The sequence below is a fragment of the Notothenia rossii genome (assembly GCF_949606895.1).
Source record: "Notothenia rossii genome assembly, chromosome: 5".
NCBI lineage: Eukaryota > Metazoa > Chordata > Actinopteri > Perciformes > Nototheniidae > Notothenia > Notothenia rossii.
Genome location: NC_136903.1, coordinates 65,046,313 through 65,059,558, shown reverse-complemented (window position 1 = coordinate 65,059,558; position 13,246 = coordinate 65,046,313). Strand labels below are relative to the sequence as shown.

Sequence of the window (13,246 nt, the reverse complement as noted above, 5' to 3'; positions counted from 1 at the left end):
CTGCCATCTTCTGGTACTTTTAGGGAATCCATCATGCAACTGCTGGAGCCAAGCTTTGTTGATAGTCCCTCTACATTTTAACCGATTTCAAATGGTGCTAGACATGATGGAAACTCTGAACACCAGACGAAAACGGTCAGCCTTGGTAAGAGGGGCGGACAGCTGCTCAGGAGATTTAGACGTCCAACACCCTTTTTTCTTCTGGTTATTGGAGCAAAAGCTAATAAAGGACTTATCCAGTGGCCACATAATCATATAAATGGATTGTCTTGACTGATGGCATAACACATCTGAAAATGGTTTGTAAAATATTGAGTGAAAACAATGCAACCATAATGAAATCCTAGTGATGCAACTTGTGAATGAAGTGGTCATTGTCGTCCTTCCTGGAGTCGGTTCCCTCTCAAGAACACCGATTTCAAATGGTGCTAGATCATATTTTACACTCTAAAACACCATCCGAAACCAGTTCCCTGGAGAAGATGTCTTTAAGAAAAACTGCATTCTGAGGCCATGTCCTTTCCTGCAATTAGAAAGAAGAAAAAACATTACTCAATAATAACTTTTGAACATGTTGCTTTCATTGCTTCACTTGCATTATGGTGGGTTAAAAACATGGGACTCTTCAATGTTACTACAGTTAATTCAATCAATATGTTGAAGCATTTTACCAACAAAAATGATCTTATTCTATCAATAATAGTGACTGACCCCTGGTTAGGTTACAGTATGGTAAATCCATGTGTGAAGGAATGTCATTCAATTTATACTACTATACTTTTATTGCTTAATATTCTCACTGCTTTGCTTCGTTGAGATGAATATGCTTTAAAGCAATACCATCCTTAATATAGAGCCATCATCTGCAACAACATATACCAATGAAGATAAAGGAACATGTACATGAGACAAGGTATGGTAATAGCATGTAAACCTAACAAACGATGCAACACAGGCAGGTAGTCAGAAAACTCAACATATATATATAAATCATGTTTAAGTCTGTAGATTGATACATTTAAGTATATTTATATAGGCGCTTATTTGCGCTGATCATATTATCCTTTGAAAACAATTACAGTCATTTCCAAAGAGAGAGACCGGCGTAAACCGAGACGTCAATGCAGACGCTTTGCTGGCCGAATAACCACTGAGTCATGGTCAGATCCTGCAGAGTGACACAGCAGCTCAGTGCCTTGCATAAGTGCATCAGATGATCAAGATCTCAGAGTAAGAAAGGACGCGGCAGCAGACTGGCACCAGAGATGAACTCCAACAAAAACTGTCAGCGAATCATACTGTGGAAAAATAGATCCATGCAGCTCCCTGTAGACTTCTTTGTAATGCACAATAGGATAAAGTGTCCTCTCTTGGCTCCGCCTCCAGGCCTGTTCCTGGTCCTAGCGGGGTTGACTGTGGTGCAAGAAGCAGAAAAAAGCAGCTCCAGAAATAGGTAAGGATCATTAGCATGAACCCCTGTTGTCTCTGCTGAGACATGCAGTGCAGAATGTCTATAGAGAGCTCATTCAAGACTACCGCTGTCACTATTACTGTTCCTATGTTTTATTGAAATGAAAACACACGCAGACAACTAATGTGGTAAACTCACTGGATTCTATTTGCAGGTCTGGTATTAAAGGACGGCTGTTATCTGCCTTGTCAGCGTCTCAGACACTGTTGTCCTGTTGATGGGGAAAGGTGACGTAGCAACTAATCCAGAACATTCATGTGTCTTTCGGGGACAATTTGCCTGTCTGTCACGACCTAATCCTCTTCACTGCTACTCTAATGTTTTGGCTTAGAAAATAACAGCAGCTGTACTGATTGGTTATATATCCAACACTGATGATCACATTTGGGCATGTATGATTCATCATTGTTTTAACAACGTGCACTAAATAAAGATTATTCAGTATTAAAAAAGAATGCAGTGCAAGCTTACAGAATAACAGCATTGTCTGTCCACTCCTTGTTTTTGCTTTTCTGACTCCCCCTGTGTAACACTGCTACTTGAGAAGGTGTCTAAAGCTTTCTTGCTCTTTAACTGCAAGCGCTTTCCTCTGACTACTGAGTGGGCAGAAACTTCTTTCTGCATCGTAGCATTTTTTCCGCCAAGTCACCTGACTATCTACTGCTTGTTAAAGGCACATTGCCCCCTTTTTAAAAATAAATAAATAGATAAAGCAACAATTAGTGTAATGTAGAGCCTCTGTATCAAACTGTGAGCACTGTCCAATGTTCAAAAATGATAAAAATGATAAAAAATCTACAATCACAAATACATTTGGCTAATGTATCTGATTTAGAAGAAGGATAAAAAAAAACATTCAGTTTGTTTACAACAATAACATAATAACTGCAAATGAATCAGGCAGCCCAACTGTGTCACAGGGAGACACTGGGTCGGGTCATATTAGGGAAGGCGACGTAAAAAGAACACAAAATGCCTGGTTTGCGTGTGACTGTGGGTGCGTGCGTCGGTTAGGGTGCATGTGTTCACAGGGTAGGTGGTTAATCCTCTTACAGATTACAGGTCCTAATTTATCAGGAGTGTGTGGGGGGGGGGGGGGGGGGCAGCAAACTCACTGAGGTAATGTGTTTTTATAACGCCACTCAACATTTTCACAAAGAAAGAGTACTATACAATATATATTTAAACGGTAATTGACTGGACCAATCAAAGCCAAAGGTTGCACATACTTTTTTGCCTACAAAGGTCCTAAAAGTACCAATTATGTTTTGATCTTGTAATAACTCGTATATCTCCTTCTACGTTGCATCAACACATTGCGAAATGTTCGCAGGCGAGGGAGCCTTAACATGTTCAGATGAGCCGGATGCTTTGTTTGTTCGATCTTTTGCGCGATGGGTGGAAATAGACTGGAAGGCCACAGATGGAAGGGTTGATTTACATGTTGTCACCCTCTTCTGGCTCCCACGCTGCCTGTTGGGAAATATTAGATGTGTGGCTGATAACACGTGCAGCTTTATGAGGTAAATAACTAGAGATAAATGCGTACATAAAGATGTTAAATGTGGCATCAAGGTGTCTGGTTAGGCAGGTTTACAATAATATTGTCACTATTCCAATCTCCTATGTACTGTAGATCTTTAAGAAATATTTACAGATCATAGTAACTACCTTTCAGGAGTCTACAGACGTTTTGTACAAACTTTTGCAGCTTGTTAGGTGGAGATCTGCTAACGATACACACTTGTCTATTAATACATCGTCATCGAGCAAGGCCGGCAGCGCTCCGAGTTTAAATGTAGCTCCGTCATCTCTTGGCTCTGCGCCCCCTCCTATTCTATAATCTGTGTGAAGGAGGAATTTTTTTTTAAAAGGCAGTGGGTCGCTAACCATTTCCTCTGAAGTTGTATGTGGGCTACAGGTGATGCTGCCCCCCTGCTGTAAACATATGGGTCAGTATATTTATGCGGCCCCTCCTCTTTTGCTTTTTTGCTGCATCTAGTTTTGGCTTCAACAACATCTGCTGAATTGCAATAGCTTCAGCTGATAAAGCAGGGCTTGTTTTTATTGTGAAATGTGTCCAAGAACTTTGAATAAAGTAGTAGAGTGCATAACATTTAGCCCACTTGTACTGGGCTCCTCTGTTTGCTTGACTTTAGAGGCAGCGCCCCTCCCTGAAAGAATGGCAAAATAACTGAGGTCACGTTTTCTTCTTTGTGAAAGTGGGTCACTTGTTCTACTGGTCAGCCTCCAAAGGCATGATAACATCACAACTGCAGAGGATATGGTAGTCAGTAAAAAAACATTCAGGAGTTTTGGTTTTCATATAATGCAAATAAGCAAACGGGATGTTGTTGCTGCAGTAAAGCCACCCCTGACACTCTTTAAGAGATCAGCTTGTACTTCCTCCCATGACCTTTACCTGTTGTTTTAAAACTACCATAGTGACATTCCCTCAAGAGTCAAGTTTGTATTTACTACACTTAATAAAGCTCCCCTCCCCTTCTCTCTCAGGCTTTCTCTCTCTTTCCATTTTCTTGCCAGTGGTTTAGCAACGCGAGAAGCGACTGCTGATTCACCCATTGACCAAACAAATCCGCTTGGCAGGAGGGAGTTTGCTCCTCCTGTGTGCCTCATGTTCACCTCACCGCTCTAAGATGTGACGAATCACTTTATCTCCCGCACCCTTCTGGCAGGTAAGCAGCAGGAGGCCTTCCCCTCACTGGGGTCACTGGAAATGTACGAGAGCCAGAGGCCAGCAACATCCCATCAGGCGTTTCAGTGTCCTATTGTGCTTTGGCGGGTGTGCATTACAAGATCTAGTAAAGGGAGACAAATCCACTAAATGGTTCTCTCACAGCAACAACAGCTCACAAAACAGAGAAAGCTCAAGGCTTTGTGTCATGTATTGTAGTTACATAATTCGTCATCGGTGTAAAATGACATAAAATAGACCCTAGATAGAAAAATAAAATAAAACAGTAAGTATTCAGGTTATAGATGACGAATACCTGGATGTCAACATCCCTTTACAGCTAATGATACATTCTAAAGTGTTTGTTACTCAATAGCCCCCCCTATGTTCGAGAAATGAGCTTGTTTTCATCATATCAAGTGCGCAATAAAAAGCCTGAATTACTATAAAGGACCTTCTGGGATCTCGGTGACGCAGCAAATGTTGTTTGACATCTCAAAGATAAAGCAAGCTGCGTCACCATTGTGTTGCTCTAAGTTTTCCTCTGGAATTACGCAAGCAACAGCACAACCCTCCGTGCGTCAATATGTGACTATGCTTGGAAAGTCTCTTTATCCTGATTTCTAAAAAAAATAAGGAGAAAGAGGACACCTTCGTTCTAATAACATTTTATAAATGAGGAGTTGAATGATCGTGTCAATATGAACTGCATAACATCGTCTCCTTCCACAACAGGATTACGCACTATCCATCTCTTGCTACGCACTATCCACCTCTTGCGCAGCATCCTATTCCGAGCTCTCCCTTCACACGCCATCCCCACCGACTTTACGCTTTGTTTACACCTTTGTTTTATCATTACAATCAGCCCCGAAGCAAGGTTTGGATCCAGAAACAACATCGCTTTCACACCGTCACAGCATGTTCCACCATCGTAGAGCAAGGTCCCTCTGGATTGCATGTGTCGGTCCCTCTCACTGACGCAGTTAAATTTACCTGTTGTCATGTCGATGATGAACACACTTTTCATCAGGCTTTTTCATAAACAACTCCCTGCGTCCTGTTTCCCTGCAAACACTTGACTTTTATATTATTGCTTTCAATATTCTTTGCACTTTTACGACAGCTCCACTAGGCTCGCTTTATTACCTATTCACCCAGTTGTTGAGTGGTTATGCAAAGCATAGTGGTATTCTCTACGCACCATACGCAGCATTATGTATATCCTCTCGTCCTATAATGACATAAATGACTTACGTGTTTTATCCCATTCATGTTCCCCTTCTGTTCCTAGGCGGGCAGTTCCATTTCCCGGCTTGTTCCTCTCAGACCCGGTCCTCAGGTTGCTACGTTCCCGTTTCAGCCTTATTGTCTCTATTATCAATCTCGGAGGGCACGTTTATCACTGTGTATCTCTTGTACGATTTTCCATAGCGCAACACTGGAACCCCGCCCCTGATACACCCCCGGCCGCTGGTTGGCCGGACACTATTTCCTCATCGTCAAAATCACATGTGGTTGACGCATGTTTACAAACATCGGTGAAATCACATGGTAAAAGGGCGCCGTTTTTACCGTAAACTACCTCCATTTGACGCAGCTTCCACATGTCGTGCAAGACTCTGATATTCTTTTTTTTAGAGTAGCCTAAACATTTCTATGTATAAGGGCCACAGCCTGTCGACAGTCACATAGTGTAATACATTAGGATATTCTAAAGCAACCTATAGGAACCTGTTCCAACCCGAGGAATAAAAAGGTCTAATAAGAAATGAAAAAATCCGATAGGCCTACGGAAAATGTGTACATCTCAATGCATGTGCATGTGTGCATAATAGCTAATAGCTGTATTTGTATATGTGCATGTTGTAAACAACTGTGTGTAGCCTACTTGTATTTACCTGTATAACATAATGTTCGTGTAGAGTAGAAACTGAAGTCCTTCTTCTTTAATCATGCCTTTTAAAATTCATTAAAAAGGAAACATCCAACACGGATAGAACCATTTTTCTGAACTGTTTACAACCCATATCAAGCCAGAAGTCATTGCTTTATTTTAAATATGCTAGGTCATTGCCCAAAAGGTTAATTTTATGCTATGTATAATCTACTGTTGTCAATTCTTACTTCTGATCTCACTATATCCCCTTGTGATTTATAGTGTGTCTTCTTAATAGACATTGTCATAGCCATATTTGTGTTGTATATTCATTATGGCAATGTGATTACTTTTCTTGAATAACAAGTGTTTTGTAATCCGTAGAACCTGCATCAATTTGTGAGGTGACGAGACAAAAAATAAAAAGCGTCTAAATTGTAGTTTCGTTTTTGTTGCAGCAGATGGCAGTGTAACCTTACAGTGCAACACAAACAGTTGGATTGGAAAAGTGGATGAGTTTAAGCAAGCCATGTCTATGGTTTAAGCTTAATATAAGTGTGTGTTTAGCTGTATGCCTTTTGACTGCTCTTTTGCATGACCATGTTCTTAATTTGGTAGGGAAATTGTCTGGATTGACATTATATAAATATTTGAAGAGGTGGTTTATAGCATATCTACATAATGTTGTAGGCCTACTTATGATTTAGCCTAAATATAGTAATTTGTCCCATACTAGGCTTCTACAATAATTATAATCCTATTTATGCTACTACTAGCCTACTTGTACTGAATGCAACTTGTGAGAAGAGATAAATGGCCACAGGTTTTCGGGGGAATTGTGCTATTTTAGTTTCTCTATTTCACTGTAAATTACTGCTTTATTTTATTGCTATTTAACTATATTTTATTACAGTGTCCTTAAATATTTTTTGTTTTCTATTGTAGCTATGCACCATGACACCAAGTATGTGTAACCTATGTACCTATCTAATTTCTGATTCTGATCCATTATAGATTATTGCATGGCATAGATAGAGCATATGCAGCTATGGACAAAATTAAGAGATCACTGCAGCATTATCAGTTTATCTGGTTGTACTATTTATGTTGGCTTCGAGTAAAATTAACAAGCTTTTTTTATTCCATAAACTACTGACAACATTTCTCAGTGTTGGAATGCAACAGACACCGGAATGGCTGCCATACATGTAGAGATTGAGATTTAAGAAACATTTTCTAGTGGTTTCTTAATTTTCCGGAGCTATAGCAACGACAAAGCCATACATCGAGTTGTTGCTTTGTCGTTCGCAGTGCCAAGGATGTATAATAAGAACCGATATCATTATGTCAGTGTAATTTACGGTCAGTGACGTTCTCACCCCTTACGGTAATTGGCACATTACGTCAATTACGTTTTGGCGGGATATCAGCCGAGCCCCCAGTTCAGATCAGAGAACCTTAATCACAGGTGTGCCCCTCGTACCTTGACACACACACTTCTTCTCAAGTAAGTACATGATTAAACTACTGTAGTGTTATTTTAGTTAAGTACAAGTTTTTGGTCTTTGGCTTGGCTTAAAATGCATTCAACCTTAAAAGTATTTGACAAGAGAACAAGCGGTTCCATTAGTCGCCTAGCAACACTATTTTAGCAGGTAAACACCGAGCACATACTGTAAACTTCCCAGGCCGAAAACAACACCACGTGAGCTCAGTTTCGAGTATTTAAACCTCTCTGGTATTAATCAGATATTTTTTCAACAGCGACCATGAGTTGAAATTACGATTGACTCCCAGTAGGTGGAGATACAGTGTTTAGTTTGGGGTGTTCTTGACTGGGAAAACAATTAATACTAAGTTTATCTCTACCCAAACTCATTCTCTCCAGGTTGTTTTTGCATGCTGTGAAAGTGTTAGTGAGTAGTGACTATTTATTTTTCATCTGTGCTGCAGTGAAAAGTAATTTGTATTCGTAGGCTAATTGAGATACTTTTTACTTAATGAGAATATTGTAGCCTCCTTTTTAACCAACAACTATATTTGAAAATTGTTTTATAGGAGATTCATTTTTAAAGATACATTTATTAAATGTGCACTGTTGTTGTGTACTATCTTCTCCATATAAAGTGGTTAACTCAACTTGACTTAAATGCTAATTTGTTGTGGTATATTAAACCAATAATATGTGTAGCATAGCATACTGTACGATCTCTTATTAATCTGAAAGGGTTATTCTGGATAAAGAGTACTATTCATTTTAGCACCTGAGTACATGTTGCTTCAAGTATGTCTGTACTTTTAACATGGCACATTTTTAACTGCAAATTAAAGATTTAATTACCTTTTCCACAACTGGTTATACATTGCATTCAATGCATTGCATTGCTTTACATTTTTTTTAGGATTGTATGACAGATTTACCTGATATTTTGTTATGTTGTGACAAGTTTGGGGTTTTAGTAGAGTGGTATGATGTCCGCATGTTAAAGTTTTATTAAGCAAGATATGCACACCAAATTAGTGGAAAAAATGTTGCCCAGGTAGCCTATGGTAAAAAATAATGCTAATAAATTGTCCTTGATTGTGTGGCAAATGTGATCTTTGATGTTTTAAGCACTGACATTTTCATATGTTTGGATATTATTTGTTGTTGCAGGAGTTCAGCGATGGAGCGATACAGCCATGTTCAGAGTCATTCCCGAGCGGCTATCAGCAAACACGGCGCTGACCTTTGCACCCACTCAACTGGGCAGAAGCCTCTAGCCCAGTGGGCTCGGTAAGTGAACCGTAACAGCAGACATGTATGTGCTGTCAGGGTGTAACAACAAGGGTTGAAAAAGGTCACATCAGCTAGAATGACAGCAGCTGTTAATTTACTGCCGCTACATCAGCTGTGCACACACACCTACACATACAGTCAGGCTTTTCACACACACACATTCCCTCTCCAGAATATCAACACCCAGAAGGACGTGTGGCTTTTTGACATTTTGTTGTGTGAGTGAATCTGCTTCACAGCCATCGGGAGTGCATAGGTCATTGCCTTTTTGGCACAAAACACTTTTGCATTAGAACATGTTGTTAAGATACAGATTGAACACAAACAGGTTTTAAATAAGGATATTCAATTGTTACATGACAACGCTGAAAAGGCATACTGTATGATGTCGATAATATTTAGTTGGTGAAAGTATACCAAAGTAACATTAGTTGTCATGTCAGTGAACCAATTAGAAGATGTTTTACTATTTCTATTTTTATCCATGAAAACACTAGGTGGCCTTCATGAATATTTTGTATCTATTTGCACCAATCATAAGGACATTGGTTGAATGAGTATGTCTTCGGAAAAAAATGTACATAACAAATGTCAGAGGCAGGTAATGAGTCACAATTAAACCATTTGATCATTTACAGGACTGTCTCAGAAAATTAGAATATTGTGATAAAGTTCTTTATTTTCTGTAATGCAATTAAAAAAACAAAAATTTCATACATTCTGGATTCATTACAAATCAACTGAAATATTGCAAGCCTTTTATTATTTTAATATTGCTGATTATGGCATACAGCTTAAGAAAACTCAAAAATCCTATCTCAAAAAATTTGAATAGTTCCTCAGACCAAGTAAAAAAAAAAGATTTATAACAGCAAAACACAATCAAACATTTGAAAATGTCCACTAATGCACTCAGTACTTGGTTGGGAATCCTTTTGCACGGATTACTGCATCAATGCGGCGTGGCATGGAGGCAATCAGCCTGTGGCATTGCTGAGGTGTTATGGATGCCCAGGATGCTTCAATAGCGGCCTTTAGCTCATTAGCATTGTTGGGTCTGGTGTCTTTCAGCTTCTTCTTCACAATACCCCACATATTCTCTATGGGGTTCAGGTCAGGGGAATTTGCAGGCCAATCGAGGACAGTAATGCCATGGTCAGTACACCAGTTACTGGTGGTTTTGGCATTGTGGGCAGGTGCCAGATCATGCTGGAAAATGAATTCCTCATCTCCATAGAGCTTTTCAGCAGACGGAAGCATGTAGTGCTCTAAAATCTCTTGGTACACAGCTGCATTTACTCTGCGCTTGATGAAACACAGTGGACCAACACCAGCAGCTGACATGGCTCCCCAAACCATCGCTGACTGTGGGAACTTCACACTGGATTTCAAGCAACTTGGATTTTGCTCCTCTCCAGCCTTTCTCCAGACTCTGGCGCCTTGACTTCCAAATGAAATACAAAACTTGCTTTCGTCTGAAAAGAGGACTTTGGACCACTGTGCAACTGTCCAGTGCTTCTTTTCCTTAGCCCAAGTCAGACGCCTCTTCCGTTGTCTTGAGTTCAGAAGTGGCTTGACCATGGGAATACGGCTATTGTAGCCCATTTCCCGGACACGTCTGTGAACAGTGACTTTTGATACCTGGACTCCAGCTTCAGTCCACTGTCTTTGAAGCTCCCCCAAATTCTGGAAGCGACTCTTCTTCACAATGCTGTTAAGGCTGCGGTCATCTCTCTTGGTTGTGCAGCGTTTCCTGCCACATTTCCCCCTTCCAACAGACTTTTTGTGGATGTGCTTTGAAACTGCACTCTGTGAATAGCTTGCTCTTTGAGAAATGTCTTTTTGTGTCTTACCCTCCTGATGGAGGGTGTCAATGACGGTCCTCTGGACAGCAGTCAGATCAGCAGTCTTCCCCATACTTGTGATTTAGTTTACTGAACCAAGCTGAGTGTTTTTCAAGGCTCAGGAAACCCTTGCAGGTGTTTCGAGTTAATTAGACGATTCAAGTGATTCGTTGAACACCCTACTAGTATACTTTTTCATGATATTCTAATATTTAGAGATAGGATATTTGAGTTTTCTTAAGCTGTATGCCATAATCAGCAATATTAAAATAATAAAAGGCTTGCAATATTTCAGTTGATTTGTAATGAATCCAGAATGTATGACATTTTTGTTTTTTTAATTGCATTACAGAAAATAAAGAACTTTATCACAATATTCTAATTTTCTGAGACAGTCCTGTATGTTAAATAGTTTACCAATAAACATGATGTTTACATTTCCAAATCACAACAATTTCATCTCTTAATGAGTTTCCCTGACACTGATATATATATGAAGGAAAACTTAAGCAATCCATTTTATAAAGGATAAGAAAAGTATGGTATATAATAATATGCTGCCTTTTTCTGACATTTACATTAGACTACCTTTATATCTTTCTAAATGAGTGGGACATACTATGATATCCTTATAATCCACCAACATATCTCTATAACTTCTATATTTCCATGCTAATCAAGATATATCCAAGTATTTTAAAAGCAGACAAAGTTGAGTTTGGCTGCACAGTCCCAGCTGTCCAGGTGCTTTTCCTCTCGTGCGAGGGCCCCACAGTGGTGAGTCCAGGCGGGGCACTGGGGTGGCCCCTCTTTGCCCCATGCCTGGCTTGTCATGTTGTCCCCGTTCACCCACAGCCAGCTGCCCGCCAGGTAGCGCATTCCGGTCCACACGTGGTTTGTCTGGGCTTCCGCGCTGGTCTGCAGGATTTGAACCAGATCATATCCTGTGTTGAGGCTCACCAGGTCGGTGTGTTGGTAGCGACAGTGCTCCATCGCCTCCTCCCACGTCTTTTTTTCTTTCACCAAGACCAGTTCTTCATTATAGCACTAGAAAGGGTATTTCTGGTTACAATTCGTTTTGAGCCAGCCTTTTTCAGTTAGTACCACACAACTGGTTCTAACTCGAACTGCATACCAATGTTCCAATTTTGTACACGTTCCATCCACATCTTGGTAGGATACGATCCACGCATCTTTACGCATGTAAGTTTCATGTTTCGCCATAAGTTGATCATGTTGCACCTGGTTGCAGATTGAAGACGGATCGATATAATGATTTTTGCAGTATTGTGTGGCCTCTGACCATGTCATACTTACATCGACATACTTCCACCCACAGAGGTCCAACTTGAAAACACTTGCAAGGATGAGAAGCCTGAGTGCACTTGTGCATATGTGCTCCATATTGAGTTGATGTTCCAGTCGGTGGAGTTATCTCTTGTCAAGGGTCTTATGTACACTGGAAGGAGCAACAAGCACCCAATCACAGTGCATTCTAGGCTGTTATGAAAATACCCAGGTGATACAGGTACGGATACAAATTAAGGGCATTCAAATGAATACAATAGGCTTAATGGAAAGTCTTGATTGCCTTGAATTTGTTTGGGAACAATCATGTCATTCCAAAACAGCTGTCATACCCATTAAGGCTAGATAATGGAATAAAGACAACATTACATGTTAAGTTGCATATTTTATGCCACTCTACTAGACAAAATCTTTCTGATATTGATATTTGTATCTTTGTCACTGACTTTGTGGCATTATATAAGCGCAAACCCATATATGCGTTATACAATATAACTACCGTTTGCCAATCCTTAAAGAGTGTTGTATGAACATTGAGCTCTTTAGACTGATACATATTTGGCTAATGGTATGTTTTGAATAGCACGTTTGTTTTTTCATAATAAACATTCAAACTACACTCATCAGTTCTTCGGGCTATTGACTTCTCTGCATTAGTCAAATGACTGATTTTCATATAAATGGAAACTATGACTGTAAAAGCATGCGTAATTAAACCTTTGGTTCGTGGGAGAAAAGAAAGGTTTCTTGTTCCAGTGTTTCTATAATATTCTTTGATCGGTGCTTCATATCATTTACATTTTAGGAATGACAAGTTCAAATGTCCATTTTAATCCAAGCCCATTTCATTTGTCATTTCCTTTGGAGATTAAATAAAAATGTGTTAACTCGTAATAAATTATAATTTAGTTATCAAATCAACCAGGAGCCTACTGCTTTGCATGATTGGATGTTTGTCTATTGTTTTTAGAATAGTAAATAGATTAAATTAACCAGGGACTTATTCTGTTTGACTGGTCGTTAAGGATAATGAGTATGTAGTTCTTCTAAACATCTTATGTTTAGATGGTAGACAACAGATACCAAGTAGCTGGGTTAAAAACCCTTGGAAACCACATATCTTGAATATACAGAACAAATGTACATGCTGTACATTCCAGAGTACAGCTAAACATTTCATAATGTGAAAAAAAGGGTAGAGGAATTTTGATGTATGTATGAATTTAAATGTTTCAGTTCAAAAATCAAGTAAGCTCCACAGAATCAAACT

General features: G+C 39.5%; 1 long non-coding RNA gene across 1 annotated transcript; it reads left to right on the top strand.

The window, feature by feature from the left end:
• The first annotated feature begins 1,076 nt into the window (after positions 1-1,076).
• LOC307040014 lies at positions 1,077-8,817 on the top strand. Its single transcript, XR_013808401.1, has 3 exons — positions 1,077-1,453; positions 1,626-1,698; positions 8,702-8,817. It is a non-coding gene; the product is annotated as an uncharacterized lncRNA (long non-coding RNA).
• The last annotated feature ends 4,429 nt before the right edge of the window (positions 8,818-13,246 follow it).